The sequence below is a fragment of the Notothenia rossii genome (assembly GCF_949606895.1).
Source record: "Notothenia rossii genome assembly, chromosome: 6".
Taxonomy (NCBI): domain Eukaryota; kingdom Metazoa; phylum Chordata; class Actinopteri; order Perciformes; family Nototheniidae; genus Notothenia; species Notothenia rossii.
The window spans coordinates 43311727-43329284 of NC_136909.1; the positions used below are offsets into that span (position 1 = coordinate 43311727).

The 17558-nt window shown below is 41.8% G+C and overlaps 1 protein-coding gene across 1 annotated transcript in view; it reads right to left on the reverse strand.

Annotated features, from left to right (window-relative positions):
• Positions 1–17558, reverse strand: part of LOC307042564 (uncharacterized protein) — a 130824-nt gene that overhangs the window by 13439 nt on the left and 99827 nt on the right. The gene's annotated exons all lie outside the window — the stretch shown is intronic.

Genomic DNA, 17558 nt, shown 5'->3' on the forward strand with positions numbered 1-17558 from the left:
ATGTCGGCTGCCAGTGATCCCTTCTGATGGCAGCCAGCCATTTATTACGACGGTCTAAGTCTTTGGGGATCGATACAAACTGTAGTCCGGGGTTCCTCTGGCGACTATTGTCACAGCCCACAGCACAACAAATCCCAGGCATATCCACAAACTTTATTATTCACGATGTGTCTTTCTCTGTTGCTTCCTCCGTGTTCTCTGTTGTTGCAATGACTTGTTGTGACCTGACACAAAAATGGCGGCGCTAGAATACAGTGACGTCACGTGGTACCCATGAATAGTCTGGCCAGCCCTGCAGCCCGTTATAGGTTCTGATTGGCTCTCTAGGTTGGCATTCTAGCTTCTGACTGGCTGTCCAGGTTGTCAATCACAGCCGTGAGCATATTATACGTAACATCGCTAAACTTTTTTCTTGACGGTTTTCTCAGTCAACTAGTGCTATTTCTAACACAGTAACATAAATTAACACAGCCCTGCACACTGCAACTGCTGTCATTATATGCCGGGTCTGTGGTTCATCATCTTCCTTCTCATTCTCCTCCTTATTACTGCGACTGGAAGCGGGAGCCCTATCATAAATCTAATCGATAGATTTATGATTCATGAAAATTATAAAAGTAGGGTAGACATGTGGATATTATCCGGCTGAACAAAAGGTGCCTTTATCTAACAGCTACGTTTCCCACAGATCTTATTTTGAGCTATTTTCTAAAATCCTATGGAGAAATGTCATTGTTATTTGTGGAGGGAACCCATGCGCAGCTTACTTCCTGGTTTTGGGACGCGTCTCTCTCCTCCTCTTCACACACCACACTTTTCGCGGCACACGTACTTACAGCCAATCAGCTCTGAATTATGTGAGATGACGTATGGTGGGTGGGGATGGCAGCACTCTGCCCCTATGGTCATTATTTTTTTGCCACACACATTAAATAGGACAATACTCTGAGCATGCGCAGTGTAGTTTTTACAGTCACCGTTCACTTAGACCAAGGGTCGGCAACCCCTGGCACGAGTGCCACCATTGGCACGCGGCACCGTAACCAGGGGCACACTAGGAATAAGTGGAATAAGTGTGCAAAATATTTTAATTGTATTTTCGGATCCTGAACGAGTCTCCCCGTCACCTGCAGAAGTAAGCCATGCACGCAACGCAGCCCCCCTCTCTTTAACTCCAGGTGACTTTCTGCCGCTTTCCTCCGTGGTGCAGTGCTGATCGTTTCACCACGGAGGAAAGCACTTCACAAATTGCAGTACCCATAAGGAGCTGTACAAATGCCGTAGTTTTTGCGAGGCTGTGTCTTTAGTTGAAAGCCCAGTGGCGATCTGCTCATCTCTCATCTAAATAATATGCTACAAAGGGGCGGACTGGCCATCTGTGTGTGTTGAACTTTCCTGTCGGCTCCCAGACCGTAGTCGAGGAGGGCAGAAGCAACAAGCTTCAGGTTCAATAACCCACTTTAGCTTAAATGACTGGAGAGAGGCGAGCTCTTCTTGGGAGGCCGTTGCATTTATTTAGCTGTTCTTCTGTTTCACAAAATACATCACAGACCTCTGTTTTTCTGCTGCCTCGTTTCACTTCAAGAAACATACACACGCTCGCTCACTGTTGCTCGAGCATCCACAAGCATCCACCAAGATGGCCGCGTCGTGAGTGACACGTCTGAAGCTTGAGTCTGCCAAACTGCTTCCATAGTAGCTTACTGATTGCTGATCGCCTCTCTAACTCATCCAAACTATCCTACAAGTTAGCCGTCGCCTAACAGGACATTTATTTACTTTATTTGATACAATGGCTGGAGCTGGAGGCGAAATGTCGCTACAAACATTGCTGACCGCCATTCATCAGGTGAGAGCTGATATGCTGTCTCACCTGGACACAAAGATCGACCCTATACAAACCTCTCTGGATACAATTCAGAGCTCACTATCCATCCTGTCTGAGCAAGTCGATCTGCTTGAGCAACGTGTTTCAGCTAACGAGGACAACATAACTGATCTCACGACCCGCATTGAACGAATGGAGTCGGTCAATACTACACTTAAAAACAAAGTTGAGGATCTAGAAAGCCGCAGCCGACGTAACAACCTTCGCTTTGTTGGAGTACCTGAGTCTGCAGAATCAGGAGACATGGTCCGCTTTATGACCCAGCTGATCCACCAAGTCCTGGGGCAGGAGAACTTCCCATCGCCGCTGAAGATTGAGAGGGCTCACCGGACTCCCACCACTCTCCCGAGGCGGCCAGATCCCCGCGATAAACCAAGGAGCATCCCGATTAAACTTCTGGATTTTCAGGACAAGAAGACGATCCTCCGTGTCGCCAGGGAGAAAGGGACACTTAAATTCCATGACTCGATCATTTCCATCTACCCTGATTTCAGTGTCGAGGTGATGAACAAGCGCCGTCTCTTTGACCCAGTCAAACGCAACCTCCGTGGCCGGATGAAATACTTCATGAAGTATCCTGCTACACTGTGTGTCACCGTGGATGGCAAAATGCAGAGTTTCACCTGTCATAAGCGCGCTGAAGCGGCTTTCATGTCCGAACCGAACTCACCAGCTGCTGGTATGTCATATTAGTCCATGCTTGTCTTTGTTTACTTCCTTGTTTCTATCTGACGTCAGAATAATGTGGTCTTGCCGTTGGCTAAACTGCCTCACGTGACTTGTGCTGTCAGTAGTGGCAGGTGATACTCCTCTCTAAGCTACACATTTATTTAACTGAATGCAGACTCGAGTTTCGAGTTTCTCCTAAGTTTGTTTGTTTATTTACTTTATCTGTTTTTATTGTATTTCTTTTGTAAACTTTATCTCTGGCTAGTTTGTTCACTCATGGGACTGCCTGGGGATCAGCCCCTGGGCCTGATGGGCCTCTTGTGGGGAATGTTTGTTTGTTTTTGTTGTTGTTGTTGTTTTTGTTGCGGCTGTGTGTGCTTGTATGATCGGGATTTTGATTTCTGCCTATTAATTAATTCGAAAATAGACTTCAGCCTTGCATCTAGTTTGACCTTAGCCTACAAATGCTGTACTCACAAAACACTGCTATTTCCTATGTTACTGAAACCTTATGAATGAGGCAAAAGGATTAAAAATTATTCATCTTAATATCAGGAGTTTGGTGTCAAAAATTAACCAGCTTCGTGTATGGGTCATTATGCATAAGCCACACATTATCACACTTTTGGAGACCTGGCTAGGTAGTCATATATCAAATAATGAAATTAATTTGACAAATTACAATTTATACAGATCTGACAGAGTCTCATTGGGTGGAGGTGTGGCCATTTTTGTGTTAGCAGAGCTCGCTTCTGAATTGATTACTCCCCCTGTTGAAGCTTATCTTTTTGAATGTATTTTTGTTAAAATCACACTGCATGAAAACAAGCGACTGATCATTGGAAGTGTATATAGACCACCATCATCCCCTGCTGATTCCTTTAATAATATAATCTCCACCATCAATTCCATCAATTCTATTTCTCAGAAAGGCGAACTAATAATACTTGGTGACTTTAACAAAAATTGGCTTTATAAATCATGCTCTAAAGAAAAAAATCTACTAAATAATCTAAACCTAACTCAACTTATTAAAGAGCCTACTCGTATTACACCCCGGTCTCAAACTCTTCTTGACTGGATACTGGCTTCTCATCCTGACAGATTTTCCAAGTCTGGTATCATGTCAGACTGTTTTAGTGACCATTGTGTTGTTTACTGTGTGTGGAAAATTAAAATTCCGAAAGTGCCCCCTAAGTTGATTAGTATCAGACAATATAAAAAACTGAATCTTGACTTATTTTTGAATGATTTACTTGCTATTAACTGGGACAGATTTCAGTTAATACCTTATGTTCAAGATGCATGGGATTTTTTTCTCTCCGAGTTCACAAAAGTAGTAGATAAACATGCACCATGGAAAACTATTAAGGTAAAGGGTAGACATCTCCCCTGGATCAGTCCTGAACTTATTGACCTCTTTAGGAAAAGGGACAAAGCATGGACAACATACCATCTGACAAGAGACAATGCTGACTGGGAAATATATAGAAAACTGAGAAATCTAAGCAAAACTAAAACTTCTAATGCCAAAGCTATTTACTACAGAGAATGCCTGACTGGTGACTTTAAAAATCCCAAAGAATTCTGGAGAAAAATTAAAACAATTACTAACATCTCTGAAAAACATTCAATTAATCAAATTAATCAAATTAAGCTTGATGGCAATATTCTACATGATCCACTATCTATTTCCCAGGTCTTCAACAATCATTTCTCGTCTGTCTGCTCCTCGCTTCTCCCTGACAGTCAACCGACTACCAGTTCTCCTGGTAATATGCCACCTTGTACCAGTTATTTTTCCTTTCGGAAAATACGACCAACTGAAGTGCAGAAAGTAATTTGTGAATTAAAGGTAAGCAGTGGTGCTGGACTTGATGGGGTTGAAAATCGTTTTCTCAAGCTAGCCGCCAATATTATTATGTACCCTCTTACTGATTTATTCAACCTGTCACTTGTCTCCAGCGAACTACCACTTATCTGGAAATATGCACGTATTATTCCTCTTCATAAAAGTGGTGATCAGCTTGATTGCAATAATTACAGGCCTATCTCCATCCTATGCTCTGTTGCCAAAATATTTGAAAAAATCATCTTTAACCAACTTTCACTATACCTTAGTATTAACAACATTCTCACACCCCTTCAATCTGGTTTTAGATCAAATCATTCTACAGCTACTGCCCTACTTAAATTCACAAATGATGTGTTCTCTGCAGCTGATAGAGGGGAGTTAACTGGTGCCATCTTTATTGATCTTACCAAAGCTTTTGATGTTGTTGATCGCTATTTACTACTTGATAAATTATATGCTATTGGACTTTCTAGAAGTGCATTACTTTGGTTTAGCTCATATTTACATAATCGAAAACAGTGTGTTATTTTGAATGGGAAAAGTTCTGATCTCCTTATACAGCATAGTGGAGTACCTCAGGGCTCTACACTTGGACCACTACTTTTCACCATTTATATAAACAATTTGCCCTCCATTTTTCAAAACTGTAATGTTCATCTATATGCAGATGATACCGTTATTTACACATCAAAACCAAATCTCTCTCAAATTCAAGTTTCACTCCAGTCAGATTTCACCCTCCTGCAAGACTGGCTATTCCAGAACAAGTTACTTTTGAACAAAACTAAATCCTTCTCTATGATCTTTGGTACCCGACACAAACTCAAATCTTTGACTGGCTCATGTGATATTTCTTGCAATGATGGTACAATTCTGCATAGAGTTGACAGTTTTAAATATTTAGGGGTATGGCTTGACTCTAACCTTTCATTCAAACCTCATATTGATCATATACTGCATAAAGTAAACTTTGGTCTCGGTACTCTTTACCGCTCTCGGCACTGTTTTACCTTAAAAGTTAGGAAAAAACTTGCTACCCAACTGCTATTTCCCTTATTAGACTATTGTGACGTTGTTTATCTCAATGCTCCGAAATCTGTTCTAGCCCCGCTAAACATTGCTTACAATAGAATGTGTAGATTTATTCTCGGTTGTGATTTCCATACACACCACTGTGCACTGTACCTAAACCTCAATCTCCCTTCTCCTGATTTGAGAAGACATTTGCACTGGCTTGAGTTCATTTATAAAAGTTTCAACTTTAATTATCCCCCATATTTGAAACAGTATCTCTTTCGTTTTACATCAACCCACCAAGTTAGACATACCTCTCAGCTCTTCTTCACCGTTCCTCTAGTTAAAAAGGACATTGGCAAAAGAGCCTTCAAATTTAAAGCTCCTGCTGATTGGAATAACTTACCTGCTACCATCAGATCTCTCCCTACTCTGACTTTGTTCAAGCGTGCATTGTCGTCTCACCTCAAGGTTGAATGTTTTTGTATGACCTGAAGTACTTTATTTATTGTTTAAGGGTTGTTGAGGCTCCATCTTATTTCACCATCTCCTCATGAGATGACCCACCTATTGCCCATTTCTAAGTCTTTATTTCTAAGTCTTTATTGTTATGATTTTGTATATATAGTACAGCTACTCTACTTTACTCTACCCAATGATATGCATTCAATGTAACCGCCTATAATGTATTACCATGTGCTGTATGCTTAGGCTGAATGTTTGTAATTTCTTGGTTATTTCTTCCGATGTATGTGTGTGAATGTTGTTTGTATGTTGTACTTGTTTGTTATTTGTTTTCTTGGGACCCCCTTGAAAACGAGGTGATTCACCTCAAGGGGTTTATCCTAATAAAGAAATTTGAATTTGAATACAAACACACATGCACAAGCCACACCCCTCTCTCTCTCTCTTAAAAAGGGACAGCGATCTCATCTCACTCTGCATGACCCTATTATCATAATATGTGTGCTCTGGAGAATCACAGAACGGACGATCGTCCTTATTGTTATGCCGTTTAAACCAATTATTTAAATGTGTTTGTTAAATTCGGCATCATGTAAGTTGCGCTGACAGGTCCACACACTGCTTCCCCGCAGCGAGGCTCCCCCGCCCTCCTGCTGATAGTTAACGAGCGTCAAGCCCTTCAACCCCCCCCGTTGATAATTCTCGATCGTTGGCACGCTGATAACAATTTTATTTTTAAATGGCACTTCATATCAAAAAGGTTGCCGACCCCTGACTTAGACAGTGAGAGGGAGGGCATGATCGGGTTTTGTCCCACATGGCTCTAAACGGCTCAATAGGCACACACTGTAGACACTAATTAGAAGAACACAGACTAAAACAGCAATGTACAGACGAACCAGATGATTAAACATGATCTTAAAATATATTTTATATATTTTTTTTTTTTTTTGCATTTTTTTGTAATCATTATTTTTAATACTTTCTGCTGACACTAGCCCCACTTGCCCCTCATGACCAGTCGCCACTGTCTGTAACCCCTAGATTCCACAAGGTCCGTCGGCGACGCGTTACGGCAGCGCCGCGGTTTTGGTCCGGCCTCCTCCGGCGTCATACCCTACCGGGCGCGTTTCAGAAGCATTTCAGAAGCGGAGCGTCTTGCCTGCCGGTGTCAGTACCATATGTGTTCGCCCTACCATATGTGTTCGGGGTCCGTTGCTTACCAATGAGGTCACGCATTGTGATTGGCTGTACGGTAATCGCACGCTGATTGGTGTAACTAGGGGCGCTGACTAGGGTATACCGGGGGTCTGATCAAAAGATGAAGCTGTTAAGGTGCTGCTACCGTAGTAATCAGCAGCGAACCGCTTCAACACGTGTATTTCGGTGTATTTACGGCATTCAATTTGTTATTCTACAGTATTGTTCTTTTATAGTTATTTGTTAATGTAACCCAATTTGTTTTCTTTGAAATCGAAAAGAATACCGCATTGTGTTTGTTACTTTCGTTGCAGTTGTAGTTGGCTTGGCTTCCTATTTATGGACATGCTTTTATTTTTGAAGGAGAGGTAGCTTTGGAAACAACGTGACGGAGATTAACGGAGAAAAGTAATATCTCTAGGCCTACATATAAAGAAGGAGAAAGTAAACGATAACGTTTATGGTTAAGTGTTAGCAACCCCCGAAGAGGCACAAGCTCTTACGTTGATATTGGAGATTTGAATAAATTCAATTTGAAAAAAAAACGAAAAAACAAACAAAACGAATATCCGAATAACGAAATTGAAACCCGAATAGTACTCCAACGAACGAATATTTGGATATTCGGGTACAGTAGGGTTGTACCCGGTCCATGTACGTTTTGTCAGTTTGATTTTTTGTTTAAACGGAAAGCCAAAAAACGAAAATACCAGCCTTTTTTCGTTTTTAATTTAAAACGAAAAACCAAAGTGTTAAGGGAAATGTTTACATACTGTATGTCCTCAGTTATTGTATGTATAGAGAGATTGTGTCTATTCTGTACTATAGGGATGTAATACTGTTATTGTACCACTGTGAGGCACTGTAGTATTACGTGCTATGCAATGACCAGGCTTGCGTCATGTAAATGAGGGTGTGTTCACCTGATGCACGTGTTCACTGTCTATCTTTTGTTCTCTTCTAAGTTAGCTCGGCTGAGCAAAGGAATCACCTGTGAAGCAGAGGAATAAAACATGCTCAAGGGCTAAACAGTTCATCGTCTCCGTCTCCACTATTTATCTCCGAGTGCAGCGTAAGAAGAAGCTGCCATCCTAAACCTCAACAGGTTATGGGCCCAGGAGTCATTCGGGGAGAAGTTTGAAGATTTATCACCGTCAGAAAGTCACAGCGAACAAAGTGCTAACGGGATAGCAAGATAAGCTAACATGGATCATCGAGGGACAAGCAGGTTGCCTCGACTGATGTTCGACGGAGATTAAACTAAGTATGAACTGTGGGAGACAAAAGTGTTAGGACACCTTCACCTATTAGGGTTAAAGAACGCGATTCTAAGAGAACCAGATAGTGAAGCCGAATTAGCGGCAGACGGCAAAAAAAATGCAGACGCGTATGCTGAGCTAATACAACTTTTAGACGACAAAAGCCTCTCACTATTTATGAGGGATGCGCCCGACAATGCAAGAGAAGCCTTAAAGATATTAAGGGGATATTATGCCGGGAGGGGAAAACCCCGGATAATAAACTTGTATACCATGTTGACATCGCTTCAGAAGACGAACAGTGAAAGTGTCACAGACTATATCATACGGGCTGAAACCACCATCACTGCGCTACGGAACGCAGGTGAAACGTTAGGCGACAGCCTATTGATAGCCATGGTTTTAAAAAGGATTGCCTGAGATGTTTAGGCCATTTGCAATACACGTGGCACATAATGATGACAATATAACGTTTCCAGAGTTCAGGACAAACCTAAGGAGTTTTGAAGACACAGAGAAATTAAGCACGACAGAGTCGAGTGATAACGTGATGAAGACTCAAGCGAGACCCGGACGGCGGCCCGCCAAGCAAGGTGCATATGACAGGAACAGTGACAATGCCGATATTGTGTGTTTTAAGTGCGGCACAAAAGGCCACCGAGCAAGAGTGTGTCGGCAGAAGACATGGTGTAGTCAATGCAAAAGTGACACACACAAAGACGCCACGTGCAGGCGTAAAGACAGACAAGATGGCGCGAGAAAAGTCTCAGAAGAAGATGGCGGCGGCGACGCAGATTACGTCTTCAGGATCAAAGACGGAGAAAACAGGGTCCAGCGGCAGCCAGCACGCAGCATCCAGGAGAAGGGCCTGATGGTCAACACAGGAGCCACCTCACACATCATCACGGACATCACCAAGTTCAAAAACTTCGATGACACGTTCAAGCCAGAGACACACTGCGTGGAGCTTGCAGACGGTACCCGGTGCAACGGCGTCGCTCAATGCAAGGGAGAGGCAGACAGCGACAGACTGGTCGACAGCGGAGGACGGCGACGTACCACTACTCTGAGAAAGGCATTGTTTATTCCGTCATATCCCCAGGACATCTTCTCAGTGAAAGCAGCGACCGCCAGCGGAGCCACGGTCGTTTTCAAGCAGGGAAAAGACGGGAAAGTGAAGTGTATAAGGTCAGACAACGGCACAGAGTTCACATGCAGGGATTTCCAAACGTTGTTAAGGAAAAATAGGATAAGACATGAGACGTCAGCCCCGTACTCACCCCACCAGAATGGTACAGCTGAGAGAAGCTGGCGTACTCTTTTTGAGATGGGTAGGTGTATGCTAACTGAAAGTCAGCTACCAAAAGAGTTATGGAACTACGCAGTCCAAACAGCAGCCATAGTGCGTAACAGATGTTTTAACAGGCGTACAGGACAAACCCCTTACCAGATGCTGACAGATAAAAAGCCTAACGTCTCTACAATGCAGAAGTTTGGGTCTGTATGTTACACATACAAACAGGACAAGGGAAAACTTGATTCCAGGTGTGATCAGGGGCGTTTTGTGGGTTATGACAAGAACAGCCCCGCGTATTTGGTCTATCACCCAGATACTGAGAAAGTACAAAAGCACAGGCTAGTCAAGTTTGTAAACAAGGTAACTGTGGAGAAACAGACACAGACATTTGGGTCAGACCCAAATGATGACAAAGACAGTGTGAGGCAGCCTAGGGCTAGCAGGGTCACACAGGAGATAAATGAGAGCACAGAGAATGCTAAAGAGACTAGTGCACAAAGTGACAGTCCAGTAACTATGTCTGACGACAGTAGCCAAACACAACCAAGTGGGACAGATGATGAATCTGAGGGTGGGAGATACCCGACTAGAGACAGAAGGAAACCAAGTCACTTAAAGGACTTTGTAACTGAAGACAGTGATAGTGATGGGATTCATACTACCATAGACTACTGCTACAGAGCAGTATGTGGCATTCCACAGACATTTAAGGAGGCTATGACGTCAACTGACTCAAGAGAGTGGGTCAAAGCCATGGATGACGAAATCCAATCATTAAATGACAACAACACATTTACCCTGACAAATCAGCCAAAAGGCAAAAAGACAGTGGGGGGCAAATGGGTTTACTCTATTAAAAGTGATATTGAGGGAATGGACAAGTACAAAGCAAGGTTTGTGGCCAAAGGCTATAGCCAGAGGATGGGGATTGACTATGGAGAGACTTTTTCCCCCACGGCCAGCTTGACGAGTGTAAGGGTGTTGTTACAGAAAGCAGCACAGGAGGACTTGCTACTGCATCAGATGGATGTAAAAACAGTGTACTTACACGCTCCTATAGATTATGAAATCTATATCGAACAACCAGAGGGTTACGAAGAAAGAGGGGAAGGTCTAGTGTGTAAGCTAGAAAAATCTCTTTATGGTCTAAAACAATCCGGTAGAAATTGGAACAGGATTTTGCACGATTGTTTAACTGAAGACGATTTTGCACAGAACCCAGCAGACCACTGTGTCTATGCCAAAGAGACCGAAGGTGGGAAGGTGATAATAATTATCTGGGTCGATGATCTGATCATTGCAGCTAGCAATGACAAAATACTGAAGGAAGTGAAAGAGATGCTCTCTGCAAAATTTAAGATGAAAGATTTAGGCAACCTAAAACATTTTCTGGGTATCGATTTCAAACATTCGGATGGATGTGTAAAGATGTCACAGGAAAAATATGTTAACAAGATACTGGAGAGGTTTAACATGCAAAACTGTAAACCCAGAGAAACACCCTGTGATCAAAAACTTGACTATACAGAAAATGCAGTGAAAATGGATGATGTCAGGATGTACAGAGAGGCGGTAGGCAGCCTTATATACCTGACCACATGTACAAGGCCAGATTTAAGTTTTGTTGTGAGCAAACTATCACAATATTTTGCTGAGCCTACAGAGGAGCAGTGGGTAACTGTGAAACACGTGTTAAGATACCTTCGAGGCACGATAGAGAAAGAGTTGTGTTTCAGAAGAAACGATAGTGAGAAGCTAGGCTTACTAGCCTACAGTGATGCCGACCGGGCATCTGATGTCACCGACAGGCGCAGTACCACAGGATATTGTGTAAGCCTCAGTAATAACAGCTCTTTAGTCTCATGGAAGAGTAAGAAGCAGCCTACAGTGGCACTTTCCACCTGTGAGGCGGAATACATGGCTCTGGCCTCAACTATACAAGAGTGTATATATCTAGAGCAGTTACTGGAGGGTATCGATGATTACAAATATACACAAACAGTAGTGTATGAGGACAACCAGGGAACAATTGCCAAAAACCCTGTAAGCAGACAGAGGTGTAAGCACGTTGACATAAAGTACCACTTCATAAGATCAACTGTAAAGGATGGGAAAGTAACTCTGGTGTACTGCCCTACTGAAGAGATGGTGGCAGACATAATGACAAAACCTGTAACTAAGCTGAAACTGAAGAAGTTTGCAGGAATCGTTTTTGGAGTTTAAAATGTGAGAGGAGGTCCACATTTTCATTTTGTTTACATTTTTGGAATACAGCAACCTGAGAACAAGTGGGGGTGTTAAGGGAAATGTTTACATACTGTATGTCCTCAGTTATTGTATGTATAGAGAGATTGTGTCTATTCTGTACTATAGGGATGTAATACTGTTATTGTACCACTGTGAGGCACTGTAGTATTACGTGCTACGTAATGACCAGGCTTGTGTCATGTAAATGAGGGTGTGTTCACCTGATGCACGTGCTCACTGTCTATCTTTTGTTCTCTTCTAAGTTAGCTCGGCTGAGCGAAGGAATCACTTGTGAAGCAGAGGAATGAAACATGCTCAAGGGCTAAACAGTTAATCGTCTCCGTCTCCACTATTTATCTCCGAGTGCAGCGTAAGAAGAAGCTGCCATCCTAAACCTCAACACAAAGCCGTTTGCCCGTTGTTGTTGTTGTTGTCTGAATCAAAAGACGGATAACGAGAGAACCTAATAAAAAAAGTCTGTACGTTTTGTTAGTTTGATTTTTCGTTTGAATAAAAAAAACGAAAATACCAGCCTTTTTTCGTTTTAAATCAAAAACGAAAAAACGGGAAACCAAAGCCGTTTCCCCATTTTTGTTGTCTGAATAAAAAATGGATAACAAGAAGACCTAATAAAAAAACGGTCTGGTTTTTGATAACAACTTCATTCAATTTTCCGTTTTGTATTCAAGATTGAAGAAAAGCAGTCCGGTGGACCGGAAGTCAAAGAACATATTTCAAAATAAAAGACACGAGGATATAATGGCAATGCTGTAAAAGTTCAACCCTGGAACCCAGAAGTCTGACGAGGATAAGTGTATTTCTGCATTCACATGCATATGCGTTTAGAGATAAATACAAGTATGCAGTCCAGCTTGTTGGTGTGTGACAACGTCATTTTTGTTGCTTACTTGCAAGATTTACCTGTGACAAATGTCAGCGATGTGAACAGAACTGTCTTCCTACTTTCACCTGCACCCAACAGCAAGTGGGAGAACAATATATCAGTCGACCCCTAAAATAGTTCACACAGTAATGGAAAAGTTGAGCATGATTTTGTCCAACTAGTCTACATTATGAATGTGATGTTTGTCTAAACTGCTAAGAAGCTGACAGCTGAGTTACAACAGAAAGACATGCAGGCCATAATCAGACGCTCAAAAGAGGAATGTGTGTGTAAGGCTTACATGAACTGAATTGAAACACTGTCCATTAGTTGATTAATAAACAAGACATTCAAGTCAAAGTTTTAGGCATTTTCATTTGTAGCACGCTGTAAATATGGACTATGAATGAACACATGCAATGTGGAAACGCACAAATAGGTTTATTCTCAATACTCATAACAGTATCAGACACAATGACTTTACTGAGAGTGAAGATGACATGAACATAGTTACCGTATGGCACTGAAGACAAAATACAGTCTACCTCTAACTCTCTCTCCAAAAGTGGCCTCCATTGTTGTGCACAACAAAGTGTTCAAGCTCAGGTTTCTAAGTGATCTAATAGGTTACATGGCTTTTAACATGTGCATTCTGGGTGCAGGGGTTTGATAATTGAATGTGGTATTTCAGTGGCAGTGTTTAGCAAACAACACACAGACTGTCAGTTTTGAATAACGTGTCTAATGTAAATAAGAGTGTAGTTATTTGGTCAATCCAGTGTCCAGCTTGTCGCTGTGTGATAACGTCATGTTTGTTGCGATACCTATAGATTTACCTGTGACAAATGTCAGCGGTGTAAACAGAAATGTAGACCTACTTTCACCTGCACCCAGCAGCAAGCGGGAGAAATGTTTCAAGTTGTACTTATTAAGTTACGTCTACAATTAGGAGGGTGAGTAATTAAGCTTTTATTTCTGTAACGTTAAACTTGTTGTTTTTCTTCAACAAGTTTGACTACATGGAAAGACAGAGGAGGGACAGTATGTGCATTCTTAATGAACATACTTTGTATTTTATATGTGTCAGGGTGTTATGCTACAGGTCCATGAAGACAGGCCCCACAGTGAGTTCAGGATGAAGTGTTCTTACTGTCTGGTTCAACATGTTCCTGGGGATTCGGCTCATTTTAGAAAGGTTAGAAACAGCCAGTGTTGTGCTAGTTACTGAAAACCAGTAACTAGTTACATTACTAGTTACTTCATTTCAAAAGTAACTCAGTTACTTTACCGATTGCCTACACCAAAAAGTAATGCGTTACTGTGAAAAGTAACGTTTTAGTTACTTAAAAAAAGGACTCCCAACAAAAAAAAGCTCCCGTTAATGCCCTTATAGCCTTCATTTAAGTACTGTTATTGCATTGGAGAATAATACAATCTGTTGATCAACTTGACATGCATTTGCATCACTGAACTCTGCTAAGCAATGTGGTCTATACAAAAACAAAGATATGTTTCAAAGTGCCAATTTATCGTCGTCAGAGAACGATTCCGGTTGATACATGGCAAAGGCTTTCACAAAGTTAGAGCCGTTATCAGTAACCGTGGAGGTAGCTTTTGTTGAAACTCCATATAAAGAGTGAAAGTGGTCAATCTCGCTAGCAATAAGATCGTACGTGTGCCTACCCTTTATCCTTTTACAGGCCAACGCAGCTTTCTGGCGTTGTAAAGTGGTGGGGTTTATCCAGTGAGATGTTATCCCGAGGAAGCTTCTGTTGTGGACAGACCAAATGTCTGCGGTGGTCGAGATGTATTCCAGCCCCTCAAATGTTTTCTTTAGCTCGCTATCCATTTTGGTATACTCTTTCTCCAGGTAGTTGGAAAACGTTTTGCGTCCCATATGCCGTGTGCCGCCCGGACAATGGTATCATGCTTACTAGCTCCCTGAAAGCGGGTGACTCCACTGTAGAAATAGCCTGCACGTGTTCAACAACATACCGTGCAATGGCTTTATCCACTTTCACCTGACTAGCAGTCCCTCGGTTGAAATCCAGCCGCTGTTGCTTGGGTGGCGTCGGATGGCTCTGGGTCTGTGGTCTTAACTAATAGCTTCGTCCCAGCATGTTGTTTTTGCAGATGTTTTAACAGATTGGAATTGCTTTTTTGAGCAGTAGATAGGATCTTTGACCCGCCAAGACACAACTTACACTTAACTAAGACATTATTTTCTTTATGCTCGAGAAAAGTAAAATAGTGAGCATATCTCCATGCGGAGAAACTCGACTTGTGCTCCGCCGTCGCCATGATAGTATTGTTAGTAGGCTAACTAAACACAAACACGCCCACAAAGCGTCTCCGCATGTGACACAGGAAGTATCTAAGTACATTTACTGAAGTACTGTACTTAAGTACAGTTCTCATCTCTGTTCGCCTCGCTGTTGGCGCCGCTCACCAACGTCTGGGAGCCGAGACTATATAAAAAAAATAACGGAGTAACGCACCATGTAGTAACGGTAACTGAGTTACTGAATTAAAAAAATAACGCGTTAGAGTACTAGTTACTGCGAAAAATAACGGCGTTACTTTGTAACGTGTTAGTCCCATCACTGGACACAGCCAATAGTAAAACATAAACTTTTATATAACTAGCACAAGGTAGCTACTCCCCAGAAATGGACTGACTGGTCTGTGTGTGCTGCACAGAGGTCACAGTTGTGTTTTGTTCCTGTTCTGTTGTTAAAGAGTCATTTTTCTTCGTTCATAGTATAAAAGTAAATCAATTAATATCAGTCTGTATAAGAAGTTGTAAGTATAGAAAACATTTTGGAAAAAATATATGACTTCTTATTTACTCTTTAAAATAGCACAATGTTATTAAACCAAAATGTTACCCTAAAAGAAATAATACAAAGCAAACTGAATACGCATTTATTTTGTTTCTCTTCTTACAGGTGGGGCTGAAAGACTTGACCCCCGTTGAGCTGGAGCATCATGGCTGCAGGTGTGACGTGTGTTACTCTCCTGCTCCAGTCACATGACTCCCAGTGGGTCCCCAGTACACAGCTGTACAGAGCAGAGCAGCAGTGGTACAAACCAAGAACTATGGCAAGTCTGAGAATAATATCATTGTAATTCAAATACTAAAACTACACACTCATCATGTCTCATACACACATCATCTCATCATTTCTATATATTGCTTAAACCCACAGTGTGTAAAACCAGGCCCGGTAGAGAACATGGCTGGGATGTCCGCAATCCAAAGCAGAGAACAATGTCAGAGAAAGTAAAGTGAGAGATTAGTAGTAATGTGAAAGTAAGCTATGCACACAGAATAGTTTATGTGTTGATGTCTCTGAGAGCTGAGAGCTACTGGATCTGTCTGCCCTCAAAGTGCCAGGGATCTACAAGGACTTCACTGCTGCTTCTGCACCATAGGTATCCCTGTGAGGTGCCACTAGTGGACTCTGCTCTCGGTAAAGTTCAAGCTGGCAGTCCCTTATGAACATCACCACGTCAGCTAGAAGTCATACCGCTGCCCACCACCATGCTCCACCACGAACAGATCTACCACTGTCTGGCTACAGACTACAACCATCTGCATGCGTTTTTTGTTGTTGTTGTGAACATCAACAGCTGCCCTTAAGGGGATAGTTCTGGTCTTTTGAAGTGTGGTAGTATGTGGTATATATCCATAATCAGTGTACTACCTACAGTAGTCGTGTGGAGAAACATACAGGAGCCCCGGCACAGAAGAGCCGTACTGCTGAGGACGAAAAAGCAACATTTATGTAAAGTTATTGTTTATTTTGTTCCACGTTGTATTTTTGGTTCCTACCTTTTATGTGCAACATTAATAGGGGCAGAACTTTTATATATTTTTTGTCTTACAACCCAGTTCTCACGGGTTGGAATAGGTCCCACAAGAATAAACCCTGTATTTAATCAAGACCTCAGCCTCGTGTCATTTACTGGAGGGAGCTACAATTAATTTTATCCACCCAAAAAGGCTATATCAGTTTAAGTGTACGTTATTTAATGCTAAAAATTGCGATTTTATTTTCAGGGGGGCCTTCATTTTTGGGTGGATAAAATAGGTTTTGCTGCTGTGTTTTTAGAAAAATGTGATTATTTGTGGTCTACCAAGACACAAACTGGTACTTTTGGCACAATTATTAAACTCAAGTTGCCTTTCATCTATTGTACAGATATACCAAATCATAAGCACATCGTCTGCTTTACACTAAGTTTGATATTCCAAAATACACTTTTTGCAAATAACTACTCACTCTTATTTAGCCTACATTAGATACGTTATTCAAAACCGACAGCCTGTGTGTTGTTTGCAAAACACTGCCACTGAAATACCACAATCAATTATCAAGCCCCTGCACCCAGAATGCACATCTTAAAATTAGATCACATAGAAACCTGAGCTTGAACACTTTGTTGTGCACAACAATGGAGGCCAATTTTGGAGAGAGAGTTAGAGGAAGAGGTAAATGCAATATACTGTATTATGTCTTCAGTACCATACAGTAACTATGTTCATGTCATCTTCACTCTCAGTAAAGTCATTGTGTCTGATACTGTATGAGTATTGAGAATAAACCTATGTGTGTGTTTCCACATTGCATGTGTTCATTCCATATTTACAGCGTGCTACAAATGAAAATGCCTAAAACTTTGACTTGAATGTCTTGTTTATTAATCAACTAATGGACAGTGTTTCAATTCAGTTCATGTAAGCCTTACACACACTATTTTGAGCGTCTAGTGATTAT